This window comes from Ixodes scapularis, unplaced genomic scaffold, assembly GCF_016920785.2.
Source record: "Ixodes scapularis isolate PalLabHiFi unplaced genomic scaffold, ASM1692078v2 PGA_scaffold6__148_contigs__length_123643588, whole genome shotgun sequence".
Classification (NCBI taxonomy): domain Eukaryota; kingdom Metazoa; phylum Arthropoda; class Arachnida; order Ixodida; family Ixodidae; genus Ixodes; species Ixodes scapularis.
The window spans coordinates 15,302,153-15,323,328 of record NW_024609881.1 but is presented as its reverse complement, the minus strand read 5'-3'; positions in this window follow the sequence as shown (position 1 = coordinate 15,323,328).

Sequence of the window (21,176 nt, the reverse complement as noted above, 5' to 3'; positions counted from 1 at the left end):
GCAGGCTATAGCTTTAATGTTAATGCGAATGCATTAACTCTCTCATGGAGCAAAGCCGGCAACGGCTTCGCTCCATGAGACAGTTAACAACGTTAAAAAACGTTAAAAAAAACTCCATGAGAGAGTTAAAAAACGGCAGCTAAATTCCCACTGGATGGGCGTTGTCTGTAGCAGCGAAACAAGCAATAAATTCGCATTGGCAGCGACGGGTCATATCAGATGCTTCGGCACGGTAGCGTCATGGTAGGTCAAGGTTGAAGAGGACGCGCCACAGAAATAAAACACAAAGAAAAGCAGAGCAACGCTGATGCACCGTCACGGAAGCCGTGGAGGTTCGCCGCGCCTCCGCAGTGGGGGAGCCTGATGTCACCGCCGGAGCGCATGTGGCCCCATAGCAACGGCGTCGTCGTTGCTAAGGGACCAGCCGAACCGGTGGCGGCGCAGCGGGAGGGGGGACTCTAGGGAGGAAGTGGCCGAGTGGGCTAACGCGTCTCAGCTCGAAGCGTGGAGCGAAAGCTTGCGCTGGGAACCTCCTGGGTTCGATCCCTGCCGCCCCCGCCCGTTTCGATCTGGATGAGTTTCGTACCGGCACGCGTTCGTGTGATCACTACTGCGTGATGCACGTTAAAAATCCCAGGTTAGCGGTTGTACCGCACTGGCGAAATTTCTCATCTACAGCTAAGAGACCGATTACCCGTTGAGGCGCATCTCCATCAAGGCTGTATAAATATAAAGAGCAAGCCAATTTTTTTTTTTTTTAGGGGGGACTCTGGGGCGCCGTGTGCGAAAGGAAGACGTGGCGCGCTGGTTGTGGGAGTGCTTTGCGTGTAGGAATCCGTAAGCATTCCTACACGCTGGAGCATTCCTACACGTGTAGGAATTCCTACACGAAAGCATTCCTACACGTGTAGGAATGCAAAAGCATTCTTACATGTAAGTAGTCTTAAGTGTCTTTCGATTTTGTTAACTGTACCCATGTGAAAGAAAAAGCTGAAATGGAAGAATATATACCAAAGTTTTTGTCAATGATAAAAAAATGAAATGCGCACAATTACGTGTCTGGACATTTATCTTGCTGAATTTTTTTTTTTTCTGGCGCTTAATGTGAACTTGTCCGAATATTCAATTCGGTTCATATCTTGGTTTTGAAACACGTTATAACAGCTTCTTTTTTTAATCAGTATTTAATGCGTTACTGGCAATATGCCAGCGATTTTCACTGCAAATGCTTTACGGTAGTTGTCCAACGCGTTGAAACTTCACCTTTGTTAAATACGCCCCCAGCTCATTTTATGCACTTTATAGAAAACGTCTTAAAAATGCATTCTATGTTTCACTGGCAATACAACGTACATATTGTAAAACACTCAGTCAGAACAGAAATGTGTCGCTAGAGGCCCGAACCAGATACCGAAGTTTCAAAGCTTGTCGTTATCTGCTCCAAACATTGCCTGATTTAAAAACAAATTAGACCAATCATATGAATACATAGACCGGGCTGGCGTCAGCTATTGGTAACGCGCCCCACATTTTACATAAAAAATATTAATAAAATTACTTATGACTTTTAAATAACATAACGGTTACACATTAATTTTTAACAACGGGTTGGAATTCCTCGTTTTACATTTCAGTGGAAACTAAGCGTCTCAGCTTAAATGCGTAGTTTATTTTTGCAGTGGAAAAAGAGTAATATTTATTTTCCAGGAAAGGCTCAATTAAATATTCTGGGCATATTTAACGCGTCCTCGTTACATCATTCAGTAATGCCAGTTATGCCGACCCGAAACCACGAAACCGTGCTAGCAGGTGATTCTCGCTGTAGAGCCCTGCTTAAGCGCAACGTCAAACCTTCTACGAGAACACATGATAACGCGGCTGTGCACACGTGAGAACTTGACACACTCAAAGATATATTATTAGGTCTCCACTGGCACCTGGATTTGAGTTTTAGTGTTGAGATCAGCAGATCTCAACAGTAAAAACGGCCTGAAACTTGTCCGTCTATGCTTTGTTGCGTACATTTGGGTATTTGGTTCTGGTTCTTAAAGATAGCGCCACATTTGTGATCTGACTAAGTAACATAAAACATTTTTTTTTCAAAGACGTTTTATTTGCACTGCGTAAAAATAACTTGACGCGTATTTAACAGAAATCAAGGTTCAATGCATTGTACAAATGCCGTAAAGTATTCGCACCGAAAACCGTGTTCATGCCAGTAACTTATTAACTAATGTTAAATAAAATATGTTCTGCTAATACGTTTTTCCAAAACAAACTTCAGGATGAACAGAATTGATGATTCGGCTTTACAAGTCGTCTTTAAACGCTAGAGAAAAAGATGATGTGGATGTTCTAAGCACGTAATTTTGCGGGGTTTTTTTTTTCTGACGCAATTTCCGGTTTATATGATTACAAGACGGAATGTCCAACGAGCCTGAATGTCCAACGAGACGGAAGATCCAATAATGGATATTCAGGCACGTTGGACATTCAGGCTCGTTGGACATTCCGTCTCAGTTGGATCTTTCGTCTCGCTGGACATTCAGGCACGTTGTGCATTCCGTCTCGCCTGTCACGTGCTAGAATAATTTGCCTTCGTTAATGTACAGACTTGTGTGTATATTTAGTCCGCGTTCCTGCAAGCATTGCCGTACTTTCATCATACTAAAATGTCGTGTCACAAAAGCCGACGTTGACGGACCGACAAAGAAACAGAGCAGACACAAATATAATTTTATCTAGAGGAAGGCATGGTGGTTAGTTAGCTGAGTGCCGATGCGCAACTATGTACCAATCGGTTAAAATGTCGATTGTACGACGCCAAACGCTTCTTTGATATTAACAGTTCAAATGTTTGGAATGTTTCGATGATATAGGTCAGCCAATTCGAAATATATAACAGGGAGGCAATGTCCGCGTGTTTTAGTGCATCGCAATTGGGGGACATCTATGAAAGCCGCGCTTCAGATCCCAGGAATTTCTAGTTCAGTCCTCATCCCTGCCCATTTCGATTTATATAGATGAGGTAGATACAGAGACCCGCACTGTAAACACACCACCGCCCGCCAGCGCAGACTATGCGCACAGTCAATATATATATATATATATATATATATTTTTTTTTAAAGGAGCTTTGGGAGCTGTGGTTGCGAGACATCAAGAGTTTTCGCAAGCGTAGTTTCCCACTAATAAAACAAATATAGATATATTTCTTAAAAATAAAATCTACATCTAACGCGCTTATAAATGCGTGGGGGTGGTGTGGGGTGTGACCCGAGAATTCCTGAGTAAATCTAAGACAATTATGCGAATTTGACAATTTCTTTTTAATTTTTGTTTGTTTATCTTTGCAACAGACAACTACTCACTGTACACTGCAGTCGTCGGTAGTTTACATACGCATGCATTTTCTGCCAATTGGTTTGTATGTCAGTGAGTAGAGCAATAGTACTAGTATGACGCAGTACGCAACTTTTTTTTTTGCATGTGACATGCATAGTGGTTTTCAGAGGCCCATGTAATTTAACTGGCTTATGGAAGCACTCCAAAGCTCGCCATCCTGTCGAGGTAGTTCACGACGTCTTGGTAGGTGGAAGCTTGACTGTTGATAAAGGACGCGAACGCATCTATCTCGGCGTCCAGCAGAAGATTCATACCCGGATGCACTAATAGCCTGCATCATGTGTGAATATAACAATAGATCGTTCCACGTGGATTTCCATTCTTGTAGGGGAAGCGTATTGCACCACGAATCCGGCCAATTCGTCGAAATTCCATTGGTCTGTGGACAACTGGAAGAAGGACAGTTTGTCGAATAGGGCCATTCGCCCTAGGCCGATTCGCAGAATGAAGAATGGGGAGAAAGTGCCCGTTTGTCGAACTGTCGAAAAAAGTTGATTAGTGTAACGTGTGTGGATTGCCGGTGACAGTGGGGGTCAACAATGAGATCTTCTTTCCAAAAAAAGAGAGGATGACAAATGCAGCTCTCAGAATTGGCAAGGCTCCGATAGTGAATCGTACCCGGGTTATTCAAAATTAGAAAAGTCGGGTTCTTTGTGAATATGTTCACTCGCAACTCTAGCATTATGGAATTTGGGAAGACCGAGCGAGTGGCTGACTTCCTGATCCCGTGGTCATATATAGACTTGTAATGTGCGCGCACGAATAAATCACGGTCGCACTGTCGCAGCAGCTCTGTGACACAGGTAGAACCAGTTGAAATCTGATCGCAGCCTTGGTATGCTACCTGGGCGCGTATCGGTGCGATTGCTGCATGCCACATGATTAGAAAAGGCACAAACGACGAAGGCCAATCCTAAAAAATATTGTATTAAATATTAAACTTACCTACTTGTTGCATAATACATGGTTCAGTGCGACAGCAATCGCTTTGGAGGCCGAAGCATGCGAAACTAATCGTCGCGATAAGCGTCAATGTGCCGAATCCTCCGGACAAAAGCTCACCACTTGAGGACCTTACCTGCACAAAGGCTTAAGGGAAGGAACGCTTTATTCTATCACTGATTTTGATATGAGGCTCGAATTTTTGCTTCAGGGGACCGAGAAATTCGATCAGAAATGTCTAAAACATTCACGTTCGTTTTGTAAAAAAGAATAAAACAAAAACTACAATTTAGTGTAATTACACATACTGCATCGAATTCACCTAACAATTTATAATACTAACAATTCAATTAGGCGTTTTTCTTCCATGCGAGGGACATCATCTTTGCAGGACTAGGGACATGAATAAGAAAAATGCAGCAACTCGTACAATACAGAAAGACTGTGGCTGAGGATAAGCAGGATTAACGATTCTGAGAACTCTCGTGGGCTCCACATTTGTTTCCGCTCCAGATTTACGACCTTTAAAATCAAACGCGTAACAGACTGTCAATGGTCAACGAGTTCGGTATTTAATCTTGTGACATGTTCGAACTTTTAAACGTCATTCTTCTTTTTAATTATAGAAATCATCTTTATTTTTAGATATCTATCCCTATTGAAAAATATTTTTACCGGAATGTCACTTCCGGTAAAAGTCTATTTGACTAGATTATGGGACTGTTTTCACTTCCAGTAAAGCCATAGTTTAGCGGAATGTTGTCGGATTTTTTTACTGGAATGTCATCGGCTGTTTTACAGGAATGTTACTGGTGTTTTACCGGAATGTCACCAGATACCTTACCGGAATGCCACCGGATTTTTACCGGAAGTGTATTTCCAGTAAAATTCTATTTTACTGGATTATGGGACACTTTTCACTTCCAGTAAAGCCAGAATTAACCAGAAGATCACCAGATCGGCCGGAATTTACCATGTTTTCTCTTTCTTTTTTCGGGCGTCAATGGAAGGCACTTACGAGGAAGCCTGTGAACCGTTGTTAGATATGTCTACCAGATGTTGGACGATTCGGTAACAATTAAAGTGGTTAATCCATATAGACATGAAGGTTCTCTGTATTTATTTAACAGAGTCGATACCAGTGAAACAATTTGCACAGCTGTAGACAAAAGCAATCCGACTAAATAGGAACAACCAAGTTCTTTGCCGCGAAAGATATCTTTCAAGGTACTCACAATGCCGCTGTGGAAATTCCTAGACGCACGGTAGTTCAACTAATAAAACCGCGCAGGTGCACCCCACGGACACACATAAGTATACTGTCTGCAGCACATTTAGCGAAAACCACGAACGCGCAAAGCGAACATCCACCGCCGTTGAGAAATCCCGGGCACACTCCCGATATCATCCCTGATGCCGTCGCCGCGGGTGCACCTAGCGTCAGTAGCACGCTTAGCGAAAACCACGACCGCACAGAACGAACATCCCCCGCCGTTGAGAAATCCCGGGCACACTCCCGATGTCATCCCTGATGCCGTCGCCGCGGGTGCACCAAGCGTCAGTAGCACGCTTAGCGAAAACCACGACCGCACAGAACGAACATCCGCCGCCGTTAAGAAATCCGGGGCACACTCCCGATGTCATCCCTGATGCCGTCGCCGCGGGTGCACCAAGCGTCAGTAGCACGCTTAGCGAAAACCACGACTGCACAGAACGAACATCTGCCGCCGTTAATAAATCCGGGGCACACTTCCGATATCATCCCTCATGCCGTCGCCGCGGGTGCACCAAGCGTCAGTAGCACGCTTAGCGAAAACCACGACCGCACAGAACGAACATCCACCGCCGTAGAGAAATCCCGGGCACACTCCCGATGTCATCCCTGATGCCGTCGCCGCGGGTGCACCAAGCGTCAGTAGCACGCTTAGCGAAAACCACGACCGCACAGAACGAACATCCGCCGCCGTTGAGAAATCCCGGGCACACTCCCGATGTCATCCCTGATGCCGTCGCCGCGGGTGCACCAAGCGTCAGTAGCACGCTTAGCGAAAACCACGACCGCACAGAACGAACACCCGCCGCCGTTACGAAATCCGGGGCACACTCCCGATGTCATCCCTCATGCCGTCGCCGCGGGTGCACCAAGCGTCAGTAGCACGCTTAGCGAAAACCACGACCGCACAGAACGAACATCCGCCGCCGTTGAGAAATCCCGGGCACACTCCCGATGTCATCCCTGATGCCGTCGCCGCGGGTGCACCAAGCGTCAGTAGCACGCTTAGCGAAAAACACGACCGCACAGAACGAACATCCGCCGCCGTTGAGAAATCCCGGGCAAACTCCCGATGTCATCCCTGATGCCGTCGCCACGGGTGCACCAAGCGTCAGTAGCACGCTTAGCGAAAACCACGACCGCACAGAACGAACATCCACCGCCGTTGAGAAATCCCGGGCACACTCCCGATGTCATCCCTGATGCCATCGCCGCGGGTGCACCAAGCGTCAGTAGCACGCTTAGCGAAAACCACGACCGCACAGAACGAACATCCGCCGCCGTTGAGAAATCCCGGGCAAACTCCCGATGTCATCCCTGATGCCATCGCCGCGGGTGCACCAAGCGTCAGTAGCACGCTTAGCGAAAAACACGACCGCACAGAACGAACATCCGCCGCCGTTGAGAAATCCCGGGCACACTCCCGATGTCATCCCTGATGCCATCGCCGCGGGTGCACCAAGCGTCAGTAGCACGCTTAGCGAAAACCACGACCGCACAGAACGAACATCCGCCGCCGTTGAGAAATCCCGGGCACACTCCCGATGTCATCCCTGATGCCATCGCCGCGGGTGCACCAAGCGTCAGTAGCACGCTTAGCGAAAACCACGACCGCACAGAACGAACATCCGCCGCCGTTGAGAAATCCCGGGCAAACTCCCGATGTCATCCCTGATGCCATCGCCGCGGGTGCACCAAGCGTCAGTAGCACGCTTAGCGAAAACCACGACCGCACAGAACGAACATCCGCCGCCGTTGAGAAATCCCGGGCACACTCCCGATGTCATCCCTGATGCCATCGCCGCGGGTGCACCAAGCGTCAGTAGCACGCTTAGCGAAAAACACGACCGCACAGAACGAACATCCGCCGCCGTTGAGAAATCCCGGGCACACTCCCGATGTCATCCCTGATGCCATCGCCGCGGGTGCACCAAGCGTCAGTAGCACGCTTAGCGAAAACCACGACCGCACAGAACGAACATCCGCCGCCGTTGAGAAATCCCGGGCACACTCCCGATGTCATCCCTGATGCCATCGCCGCGGGTGCACCAAGCGTCAGTAGCACGCTTAGCGAAAACCACGACCGCACAGAACGAACATCCGCCGCCGTTGAGAAATCCCGGGCAAACTCCCGATGTCATCCCTGATGCCATCGCCGCGGGTGCACCAAGCGTCAGTAGCACGCTTAGCGAAAACCACGACCGCACAGAACGAACATCCGCCGCCGTTGAGAAATCCCGGGCACACTCCCGATGTCATCCCTGATGCCATCGCCGCGGGTGCACCAAGCGTCAGTAGCACGCTTAGCGAAAAACACGACCGCACAGAACGAACATCCGCCGCCGTTGAGAAATCCCGGGCAAACTCCCGATGTCATCCCTGATGCCGTCGCCACGGGTGCACCAAGCGTCAGTAGCACGCTTAGCGAAAACCACGACCGCACAGAACGAACATCCACCGCCGTTGAGAAATCCCGGGCACACTCCCGATGTCATCCCTGATACCGTCGCCGCGGGTGCACCAAGCGTCAGTAGCACGCTTAGCGAAAACCACGACCGCACAGAACGAACATCCGCCGCCGTTGAGAAATCCCGGGCACACTCCCGATGTCATCCCTGATGCCGTCGCCGCGGGTGCACCAAGCGTCAGTAGCACGCTTAGCGAAAACCACGACCGCACAGAGCGAACATCTACCGCCGTTGAGAAATCCCGGGCACACTCCCGATGTCATCCCTGATGCCGTCGCCGCGGGTGCACCAAGCGTCAGTAGCACGCTTAGCGAAAACCACGACCGCACAGAACGAACATCCACCGCCGTTGAGAAATCCCGGGCACACTCCCGATGTCATCCCTGATGCCGTCGCCGCGGGTGCACCAAGCGTCAGTAGCACGCTTAGCGAAAACCACGACCGCACAGAACGAACATCCACCGCCGTTGAGAAATCCCGGGCACACTCCCGATGTCATTCCTGATGCCGTCGCCGCGGGTGCACCAAGCGACAGTAGCACGCTTAGCGAAAACCACGACCGCACAGAACGAACATCCACCGCCGTTGAGAAATCCCGGGCACACTCCCGATGTCATCCCTGATGCCGTCGCCGCGGGTGCACCAAGCGTCAGTAGCACGCTTAGCGAAAACCACGACCGCACAGAACGAACATCCACCGCCGTTGAGAAATCCCGGGCACACTCCCGATGTCATCCCTGATGCCGTCGCCGCGGGTGCACCAAGCGTCAGTAGCACGCTTAGCGAAAACCACGACCGCACAGAACGAACATCCACCGCCGTTGAGAAATCCCGGGCACACTCCCGGTGTCATCCCTGATGCCGTCGCCGCGGGTGCACCAAGCGTCAGTAGCACGCTTAGCGAAAACCACGACCGCACAGAACGAACATCTGCCGCCGTTGAGAAATCCCGGGCACACTCCCGATGTCATCCCTGATGCCGTCGCCGCGGGTGCACCAAGCGTCAGTAGCACGCTTAGCGAAAACCACGACCGCACAGAACGAACATCTGCCGCCGTTGAGAAATGCCGGGCACACTCCCGATGTCATCCCTGATGCCGTCGCCGCGGGTGCACCAAGCGTCAGTAGCACGCTTAGCGAAAACCACGACCGCACAGAACGAACATCCACCGCCGTTGAGAAATCCCGGGCACACTCCCGATGTCATCCCTGATGCCGTCGCCGCGGGTGCACCAAGCGTCAGTAGCACGCTTAGCGAAAACCACGACCGCACAGAACGAACATCTGCCGCCGTTGAGAAATCCCGGGCACACTCCCGATGTCATCCCTGATGCCGTCGCCGCGGGTGCACCAAGCGTCAGTAGCACGCTTAGCGAAAACCACGACCGCACAGAACGAACATCCACCGCCGTTGAGAAATCCCGGGCACACTCCCGATGTCATCCCTGATGCCGTCGCCGCGGGTGCACCAAGCGTCAGTAGCACGCTTAGCGAAAACCACGACCGCACAGAACGAACATCTGCCGCCGTTGAGAAATCCCGGGCACACTCCCGATGTCATCCCTGATGCCGTCGCCGCGGGTGCACCAAGCGTCAGTAGCACGCTCAGCGAAAACCACGACCGCACAGAACGAACATCCACCGCCGTTGAGAAATCCCGGGCACACTCCCGATGTCATCCCTGATGCCGTCGCCGCGGGTGCACCAAGCGTCAGTAGCACGCTTAGCGAAAACCACGACCGCACAGAACGAACATCCACCGCCGTTGAGAAATCCCGGGCACACTCCCGATGTCATCCCTGATGCCGTCGCCGCGGGTGCACCAAGCGTCAGTAGCACGCTCAGCGAAAACCACGACCGCACAGAACGAACATCCACCGCCGTTGAGAAATCCCGGGCACACTCCCGATGTCATCCCTGATGCCGTCGCCGCGGGTGCACCAAGCGTCAGTAGCACGCTTAGCGAAAACCACGACCGCACAGAACGAACATCCACCGCCGTTGAGAAATCCCGGGCACACTCCCGATGTCATCCCTGATGCCGTCGCCGCGGGTGCACCAAGCGTCAGTAGCACGCCTAGCGAAAACCACGACCGCACAGAACGAACATCCACCGCCGTTGAGAAGTCCCGGGCACACTCCCGATGTCATCCCTGATGCCGTCGCCGCGGGTGCACCAAGCGTCAGTAGCACGCTTAGCGAAAACCACGACCGCACAGAACGAACATCTGCCGCCGTTGAGAAATCCCGGGCACACTCCCGATGTCATCCCTGATGCCGTCGCCGCGGGTGCACCAAGCGTCAGTAGCACGCTCAGCGAAAACCACGACCGCACAGAACGAACATCTGCCGCCGTTGAGAAATCCCGGGCACACTCCCGATGTCATCCCTGATGCCGTCGCCGCGGGTGCACCAAGCGTCAGTAGCACGCTTAGCGAAAACCACGACCGCACAGAACGAACATCTGCCGCCGTTGAGAAATCCCGGGCACACTCCCGATGTCATCCCTGATGCCGTCGCCGCGGGTGCACCAAGCGTCAGTAGCACGCTTAGCGAAAACCACGACCGCACAGAACGAACATCCACCGCCGTTGAGAAATCCCGGGCACACTCCCGATGTCATCCCTGATGCCGTCGCCGCGGGTGCACCAAGCGTCAGTAGCACGCTTAGCGAAAACCACGACAGCACAGAACGAACATCTGCCGCCGTTGAGAAATCCCGGGCACACTCCCGATGTCATCCCTGATGCCGTCGCCGCGGGTGCACCAAGCGTCAGTAGCACGCTTAGCGAAAACCACGACCGCACAGAACGAACATCCACCGCCGTTGAGAAATCCCGGGCACACTCCCGATGTCATCCCTGATGCCGTCGCCGCGGGTGCACCAAGCGTCAGTAGCACGCTTAGCGAAAACCACGACCGCACAGAACGAACATCTGCCGCCGTTGAGAAATCCCGGGCACACTCCCGATGTCATCCCTGATGCCGTCGCCGCGGGTGCACCAAGCGTCAGTAGCACGCTTAGCGAAAACCACGACCGCACAGAACGAACATCTGCCGCCGTTGAGAAATCCCGGGCACACTCCCGATGTCATCCCTGATGCCGTCGCCGCGGGTGCACCAAGCGTCAGTAGCACGCTTAGCGAAAACCACGACCGCACAGAACGAACATCTGCCGCCGTTGAGAAATCCCGGGCACACTCCCGATGTCATCCCTGATGCCGTCGCCGCGGGTGCACCAAGCGTCAGTAGCACGCTTAGCGAAAACCACGACCGCACAGAACGAACATCCACCGCCGTTGAGAAATCCCGGGCACACTCCCGATGTCATCCCTGATGCCGTCGCCGCGGGTGCACCAAGCGTCAGTAGCACGCTTAGCGAAAACCACGACCGCACAGAACGAACATCTGCCGCCGTTGAGAAATCCCGGGCACACTCCCGATGTCATCCCTGATGCCGTCGCCGCGGGTGCACCAAGCGTCAGTAGCACGCTTAGCGAAAACCACGACCGCACAGAACGAACATCCACCGCCGTTGAGAAATCCCGGGCACACTCCCGATGTCATCCCTGATGCCGTCGCCGCGGGTGCACCAAGCGTCAGTAGCACGCTTAGCGAAAACCACGACCGCACAGAACGAACATCTGCCGCCGTTGAGAAATCCCGGGCACACTCCCGATGTCATCCCTGATGCCGTCGCCGCGGGTGCACCAAGCGTCAGTAGCACGCTTAGCGAAAACCACGACCGCACAGAACGAACATCTGCCGCCGTTGAGAAATCCCGGGCACACTCCCGATGTCATCCCTGATGCCGTCGCCGCGGGTGCACCAAGCGTCAGTAGCACGCTTAGCGAAAACCACGACCGCACAGAACGAACATCCACCGCCGTTGAGAAATCCCGGGCACACTCCCGATGTCATCCCTGATGCCGTCGCCGCGGGTGCACCAAGCGTCAGTAGCACGCTTAGCGAAAACCACGACCGCACAGAACGAACATCTGCCGCCGTTGAGAAATCCCGGGCACACTCCTGATGTCATCCCTGATGCCGTCGCCGCGGGTGCACCAAGCGTCAGTAGCACGCTCAGCGAAAACCACGACCGCACAGAACGAACATCCACCGCCGTTGAGAAATCCCGGGCACACTCCCGATGTCATCCCTGATGCCGTCGCCGCGGGTGCACCAAGCGTCAGTAGCACGCTTAGCGAAAACCACGACCGCACAGAACGAACATCCACCGCCGTTGAGAAATCCCGGGCACACTCCCGATGTCATCCCTGATGCCGTCGCCGCGGGTGCACCAAGCGTCAATAGCACGCTCAGCGAAAACCACGACCGCACAGAACGAACATCCACCGCCGTTGAGAAATCCCGGGCACACTCCCGATGTCATCCCTGATGCCGTCGCCGCGGGTGCACCAAGCGTCAGTAGCACGCTTAGCGAAAACCACGACCGCACAGAACGAACATCCACCGCCGTTGAGAAATCCCGGGCACACTCCCGATGTCATCCCTGATGCCGTCGCCGCGGGTGCACCAAGCGTCAGTAGCACGCCTAGCGAAAACCACGACCGCACAGAACGAACATCCACCGCCGTTGAGAAATCCCGGGCACACTCCCGATGTCATCCCTGATGCCGTCGCCGCGGGTGCACCAAGCGTCAGTAGCACGCTTAGCGAAAACCACGACCGCACAGAACGAACATCTGCCGCCGTTGAGAAATCCCGGGCACACTCCCGATGTCATCCCTGATGCCGTCGCCGCGGGTGCACCAAGCGTCAGTAGCACGCTTAGCGAAAACCACGACCGCACAGAACGAACATCCACCGCCGTTGAGAAATCCCGGGCACACTCCCGATGTCATCCCTGATGCCGTCGCCGCGGGTGCACCAAGCGTCAGTAGCACGCTTAGCGAAAACCACGACCGCACAGAACGAACATCTGCCGCCGTTGAGAAATCCCGGGCACACTCCCGATGTCATCCCTGATGCCGTCGCCGCGGGTGCACCAAGCGTCAGTAGCACGCTCAGCGAAAACCACGACCGCACAGAACGAACATCCACCGCCGTTGAGAAATCCCGGGCACACTCCCGATGTCATCCCTGATGCCGTCGCCGCGGGTGCACCAAGCGTCAGTAGCACGCTTAGCGAAAACCACGACCGCACAGAACGAACATCCACCGCCGTTGAGAAATCCCGGGCACACTCCCGATGTCATCCCTGATGCCGTCGCCGCGGGTGCACCAAGCGTCAGTAGCACGCTCAGCGAAAACCACGACCGCACAGAACGAACATCCACCGCCGTTGAGAAATCCCGGGCACACTCCCGATGTCATCCCTGATGCCGTCGCCGCGGGTGCACCAAGCGTCAGTAGCACGCTTAGCGAAAACCACGACCGCACAGAACGAACATCTGCCGCCGTTGAGAAATCCCGGGCACACTCCCGATGTCATCCCTGATGCCGTCGCCACGGGTGCACCAAGCGTCAGTAGCACGCCTAGCGAAAACCACGACCGCACAGAACGAACATCCACCGCCGTTGAGAAATCCCGGGCACACTCCCGATGTCATCCCTGATGCCGTCGCCGCGGGTGCACCAAGCGTCAGTAGCACGCTTAGCGAAAACCACGACCGCACAGAACGAACATCTGCCGCCGTTGAGAAATCCCGGGCACACTCCCGATGTCATCCCTGATGCCGTTGCCACGGGTGCACCAAGCGTCAGTAGCACGCTTAGCGAAAACCACGACCGCACAGAACGAACATCTGCCGCCGTTGAGAAATCCCGGGCACACTCCCGATGTCATCCCTGATGCCGTCGCCGCGGGTGCACCAAGCGTCAGTAGCACGCTTAGCGAAAACCACGACCGCACAGAACGAACATCCACCGCCGTTGAGAAATTCCGGGCACACTCCCGATGTCATCCCTGATGCCGTCGCCGCGGGTGCACCAAGCGTCAGTAGCACGCTTAGCGAAAACCACGACCGCACAGAACGAACATCTACCACCGTTGAGAAATCCCGGGCACACTCCCGATGTCATCCCTGATGCCGTCGCCGCGGGTGCACCAAGCGGCAGTAGCACGCTTAGCGAAAACCACGACCGCACAGAACGAACATCCACCGCCGTTGAGAAATCCCGGGCACACTCCCGATGTCATCCCTGATGCCGTCGCCGCGGGTGCACCAAGCGGCAGTAGCACGCTTAGCGAAAACCACGACCGCACAGAACGAACATCTACCGCCGTTGAGAAATCCCGGGCACACTCCCGATGTCATCCCTGATGCCGTCGCCGCGGTTGCACCAAGCGTCAGTAGCACGCTTAGCGAAAACCACCACCGCACAGAACGAACATCTACCGCCGTTGAGAAATCCCGGGCACACTCCCGATGTCATCCCTGATGCCGTCGCCGCGGGTGCACCAAGCGGCAGTAGCACGCTTAGCGAAAACCACGACCGCACAGAACGAACATCTGCCGCCGTTGAGAAATCCCGGGCACACTCCCGATGTCATCCCTGATGCCGTCGCCGCGGGTGCACCAAGCGTCAGTAGCACGCTTAGCGAAAACCACGACCGCACAGAACGAACATCCACCGCCGTTGAGAAATCCCGGGCACACTCCCGATGTCATCCCTGATGCCGTCGCCGCGGGTGCACCAAGCGTCAGTAGCACGCTTAGCGAAAACCACGACCGCACAGAACGAACATCTGCCGCCGTTGAGAAATCCCGGGCACACTCCCGATGTCATCCCTGATGCCGTCGCCGCGGGTGCACCAAGCGTCAGTAGCACGCTTAGCGAAAACCACGACCGCACAGAACGAACATCCACCGCCGTTGAGAAATCCCGGGCACACTCCCGATGTCATCCCTGATGCCGTCGCCGCGGGTGCACCAAGCGTCAGTAGCACGCTTAGCGAAAACCACGACCGCACAGAACGAACATCTGCCGCCGTTGAGAAATCCCGGGCACACTCCCGATGTCATCCCTGATGCCGTCGCCGCGGGTGCACCAAGCGTCAGTAGCACGCTTAGCGAAAACCACGACCGCACAGAACGAACATCCACCGCCGTTGAGAAATCCCGGGCACACTCCCGATGTCATCCCTGATGCCGTCGCCGCGGGTGCACCAAGCGTCAGTAGCACGCTTAGCGAAAACCACGACCGCACAGAACGAACATCTGCCGCCGTTGAGAAATCCCGGGCACACTCCCGATGTCATCCCTGATGCCGTCGCCGCGGGTGCACCAAGCGTCAGTAGCACGCTTAGCGAAAACCACGACCGCACAGAACGAACATCTGCCGCCGTTGAGAAATCCCGGGCACACTCCCGATGTCATCCCTGATGCCGTCGCCGCGGGTGCACCAAGCGTCAGTAGCACGCTTAGCGAAAACCACGACCGCACAGAACGAACATCCACCGCCGTTGAGAAATCCCGGGCACACTCCCGATGTCATCCCTGATGCCGTCGCCGCGGGTGCACCAAGCGTCAGTAGCACGCTTAGCGAAAACCACGACCGCACAGAACGAACATCTGCCGCCGTTGAGAAATCCCGGGCACACTCCCGATGTCATCCCTGATGCCGTCGCCGCGGGTGCACCAAGCGTCAGTAGCACGCTTAGCGAAAACCACGACCGCACAGAACGAACATCCACCGCCGTTGAGAAATCCCGGGCACACTCCCGATGTCATCCCTGATGCCGTCGCCGCGGGTGCACCAAGCGTCAGTAGCACGCTTAGCGAAAACCACGACCGCACAGAACGAACATCTGCCGCCGTTGAGAAATCCCGGGCACACTCCCGATGTCATCCCTGATGCCGTCGCCGCGGGTGCACCAAGCGTCAGTAGCACGCTTAGCGAAAACCACGACCGCACAGAACGAACATCTGCCGCCGTTGAGAAATCCCGGGCACACTCCCGATGTCATCCCTGATGCCGTCGCCGCGGGTGCACCAAGCGTCAGTAGCACGCTTAGCGAAAACCACGACCGCACAGAACGAACATCCACCGCCGTTGAGAAATCCCGGGCACACTCCCGATGTCATCCCTGATGCCGTCGCCGCGGGTGCACCAAGCGTCAGTAGCACGCTTAGCGAAAACCACGACCGCACAGAACGAACATCTGCCGCCGTTGAGAAATCCCGGGCACACTCCTGATGTCATCCCTGATGCCGTCGCCGCGGGTGCACCAAGCGTCAGTAGCACGCTCAGCGAAAACCACGACCGCACAGAACGAACATCCACCGCCGTTGAGAAATCCCGGGCACACTCCCGATGTCATCCCTGATGCCGTCGCCGCGGGTGCACCAAGCGTCAGTAGCACGCTTAGCGAAAACCACGACCGCACAGAACGAACATCCACCGCCGTTGAGAAATCCCGGGCACACTCCCGATGTCATCCCTGATGCCGTCGCCGCGGGTGCACCAAGCGTCAATAGCACGCTCAGCGAAAACCACGACCGCACAGAACGAACATCCACCGCCGTTGAGAAATCCCGGGCACACTCCCGATGTCATCCCTGATGCCGTCGCCGCGGGTGCACCAAGCGTCAGTAGCACGCTTAGCGAAAACCACGACCGCACAGAACGAACATCCACCGCCGTTGAGAAATCCCGGGCACACTCCCGATGTCATCCCTGATGCCGTCGCCGCGGGTGCACCAAGCGTCAGTAGCACGCCTAGCGAAAACCACGACCGCACAGAACGAACATCCACCGCCGTTGAGAAATCCCGGGCACACTCCCGATGTCATCCCTGATGCCGTCGCCGCGGGTGCACCAAGCGTCAGTAGCACGCTTAGCGAAAACCACGACCGCACAGAACGAACATCTGCCGCCGTTGAGAAATCCCGGGCACACTCCCGATGTCATCCCTGATGCCGTCGCCGCGGGTGCACCAAGCGTCAGTAGCACGCTTAGCGAAAACCACGACCGCACAGAACGAACATCCACCGCCGTTGAGAAATCCCGGGCACACTCCCGATGTCATCCCTGATGCCGTCGCCGCGGGTGCACCAAGCGTCAGTAGCACGCTTAGCGAAAACCACGACCGCACAGAACGAACATCTGCCGCCGTTGAGAAATCCCGGGCACACTCCCGATGTCATCCCTGATGCCGTCGCCGCGGGTGCACCAAGCGTCAGTAGCACGCTCAGCGAAAACCACGACCGCACAGAACGAACATCCACCGCCGTTGAGAAATCCCGGGCACACTCCCGATGTCATCCCTGATGCCGTCGCCGCGGGTGCACCAAGCGTCAGTAGCACGCTTAGCGAAAACCACGACCGCACAGAACGAACATCCACCGCCGTTGAGAAATCCCGGGCACACTCCCGATGTCATCCCTGATGCCGTCGCCGCGGGTGCACCAAGCGTCAGTAGCACGCTCAGCGAAAACCACGACCGCACAGAACGAACATCCACCGCCGTTGAGAAATCCCGGGCACACTCCCGATGTCATCCCTGATGCCGTCGCCGCGGGTGCACCAAGCGTCAGTAGCACGCTTAGCGAAAACCACGACCGCACAGAACGAACATCTGCCGCCGTTGAGAAATCCCGGGCACACTCCCGATGTCATCCCTGATGCCGTCGCCACGGGTGCACCAAGCGTCAGTAGCACGCCTAGCGAAAACCACGACCGCACAGAACGAACATCCACCGCCGTTGAGAAATCCCGGGCACACTCCCGATGTCATCCCTGATGCCGTCGCCGCGGGTGCACCAAGCGTCAGTAGCACGCTTAGCGAAAACCACGACCGCACAGAACGAACATCTGCCGCCGTTGAGAAATCCCGGGCACACTCCCGATGTCATCCCTGATGCCGTCGCCGCGGGTGCACCAAGCGTCAGTAGCACGCTTAGCGAAAACCACGACCGCACAGAACGAACATCTGCCGCCGTTGAGAAATCCCGGGCACACTCCTGATGTCATCCCTGATGCCGTCGCCGCGGGTGCACCAAGCGTCAGTAGCACGCTCAGCGAAAACCACGACCGCACAGAACGAACATCCACCGCCGTTGAGAAATCCCGGGCACACTCCCGATGTCATCCCTGATGCCGTCGCCGCGGGTGCACCAAGCGTCAGTAGCACGCTTAGCGAAAACCACGACCGCACAGAACGAACATCCACCGCCGTTGAGAAATCCCGGGCACACTCCCGATGTCATCCCTGATGCCGTCGCCGCGGGTGCACCAAGCGTCAATAGCACGCTCAGCGAAAACCACGACCGCACAGAACGAACATCCACCGCCGTTGAGAAATCCCGGGCACACTCCCGATGTCATCCCTGATGCCGTCGCCGCGGGTGCACCAAGCGTCAGTAGCACGCTTAGCGAAAACCACGACCGCACAGAACGAACATCCACCGCCGTTGAGAAATCCCGGGCACACTCCCGATGTCATCCCTGATGCCGTCGCCGCGGGTGCACCAAGCGTCAGTAGCACGCCTAGCGAAAACCACGACCGCACAGAACGAACATCCACCGCCGTTGAGAAATCCCGGGCACACTCCCGATGTCATCCCTGATGCCGTCGCCGCGGGTGCACCAAGCGTCAGTAGCACGCTTAGCGAAAACCACGACCGCACAGAACGAACATCTGCCGCCGTTGAGAAATCCCGGGCACACTCCCGATGTCATCCCTGATGCCGTCGCCGCGGGTGCACCAAGCGTCAGTAGCACGCTTAGCGAAAACCACGACCGCACAGAACGAACATCCACCGCCGTTGAGAAATCCCGGGCACACTCCCGATGTCATCCCTGATGCCGTCGCCGCGGGTGCACCAAGCGTCAGTAGCACGCTTAGCGAAAACCACGACCGCACAGAACGAACATCTGCCGCCGTTGAGAAATCCCGGGCACACTCCCGATGTCATCCCTGATGCCGTCGCCGCGGGTGCACCAAGCGTCAGTAGCACGCTCAGCGAAAACCACGACCGCACAGAACGAACATCCACCGCCGTTGAGAAATCCCGGGCACACTCCCGATGTCATCCCTGATGCCGTCGCCGCGGGTGCACCAAGCGTCAGTAGCACGCTTAGCGAAAACCACGACCGCACAGAACGAACATCCACCGCCGTTGAGAAATCCCGGGCACACTCCCGATGTCATCCCTGATGCCGTCGCCGCGGGTGCACCAAGCGTCAGTAGCACGCTCAGCGAAAACCACGACCGCACAGAACGAACATCCACCGCCGTTGAGAAATCCCGGGCACACTCCCGATGTCATCCCTGATGCCGTCGCCGCGGGTGCACCAAGCGTCAGTAGCACGCTTAGCGAAAACCACGACCGCACAGAACGAACATCTGCCGCCGTTGAGAAATCCCGGGCACACTCCCGATGTCATCCCTGATGCCGTCGCCACGGGTGCACCAAGCGTCAGTAGCACGCCTAGCGAAAACCACGACCGCACAGAACGAACATCCACCGCCGTTGAGAAATCCCGGGCACACTCCCGATGTCATCCCTGATGCCGTCGCCGCGGGTGCACCAAGCGTCAGTAGCACGCTTAGCGAAAACCACGACCGCACAGAACGAACATCTGCCGCCGTTGAGAAATCCCGGGCACACTCCCGATGTCATCCCTGATGCCGTTGCCACGGGTGCACCAAGCGTCAGTAGCACGCTTAGCGAAAACCACGACCGCACAGAACGAACATCTGCCGCCGTTGAGAAATCCCGGGCACACTCCCGATGTCATCCCTGATGCCGTCGCCGCGGGTGCACCAAGCGTCAGTAGCACGCTTAGCGAAAACCACGACCGCACAGAACGAACATCCACCGCCGTTGAGAAATTCCGGGCACACTCCCGATGTCATCCCTGATGCCGTCGCCGCGGGTGCACCAAGCGTCAGTAGCACGCTTAGCGAAAACCACGACCGCACAGAACGAACATCTACCACCGTTGAGAAATCCCGGGCACACTCCCGATGTCATCCCTGATGCCGTCGCCGCGGGTGCACCAAGCGGCAGTAGCACGCTTAGCGAAAACCACGACCGCACAGAACGAACATCCACCGCCGTTGAGAAATCCCGGGCACACTCCCGATGTCATCCCTGATGCCGTCGCCGCGGGTGCACCAAGCGGCAGTAGCACGCTTAGCGAAAACCACGACCGCACAGAACGAACATCTACCGCCGTTGAGAAATCCCGGGCACACTCCCGATGTCATCCCTGATGCCGTCGCCGCGGTTGCACCAAGCGTCAGTAGCACGCTTAGCGAAAACCACCACCGCACAGAACGAACATCTACCGCCGTTGAGAAATCCCGGGCACACTCCCGATGTCATCCCTGATGCCGTCGCCGCGGGTGCACCAAGCGGCAGTAGCACGCTTAGCGAAAACCACGACCGCACAGAACGAACATCTACCGCCGTTGAGAAATCCCGGGCACACTCCCGATGTCATCCCTGATGCCGTCGCCGCGGTTGCACCAAGCGTCAGTAGCACGCTTAGCGAAAACCACGACCGCACAGAACGAACATCCACCGCCGTTGAGAAATCCCGGGCACACTCCCGATGTCATCCCTGATGCCGTCGCCGCGGGTGCACCAAGCGTCAGTAGCACGCTTAGCGAAAACCACGACCGCACAGAACGAACATCTACCGCCGTTGAGAAATCCCGGGCACACTCCCGATGTCATCCCTGATGCCGTCGCCGCGGGTGCACCAAGCGGCAGTAGCACGCTTAGCGAAAACCACGACCGCACAGAACGAACATCTACCGCCGTTGAGAAATCCCGGGCACACTCCCGATGTCATCCCTGATGCCGTCGCCGCGGGTTCACCAAGCGGCAGTAGCACGCTTAGCGAAAACCACGACCGCACAGAACGAACATCTACCGCCGTTGAGAAATCCCGGGCACACTCCCGATGTCATCCCTGATGCCGTCGCCGCGGGTGCACCAAGCGGCAGTAGCACGCTTAGCGAAAACCACGACCGCACAGAACGAACATCTACCGCCGTTGAGAAATCCCGGGCACACTCCCGATGTCATCCCTGATGCCGTCGCCGCGGTTGCACCAAGCGTCAGTAGCACGCTTAGCGAAAACCACGACCGCACAGAACGAACATCCAC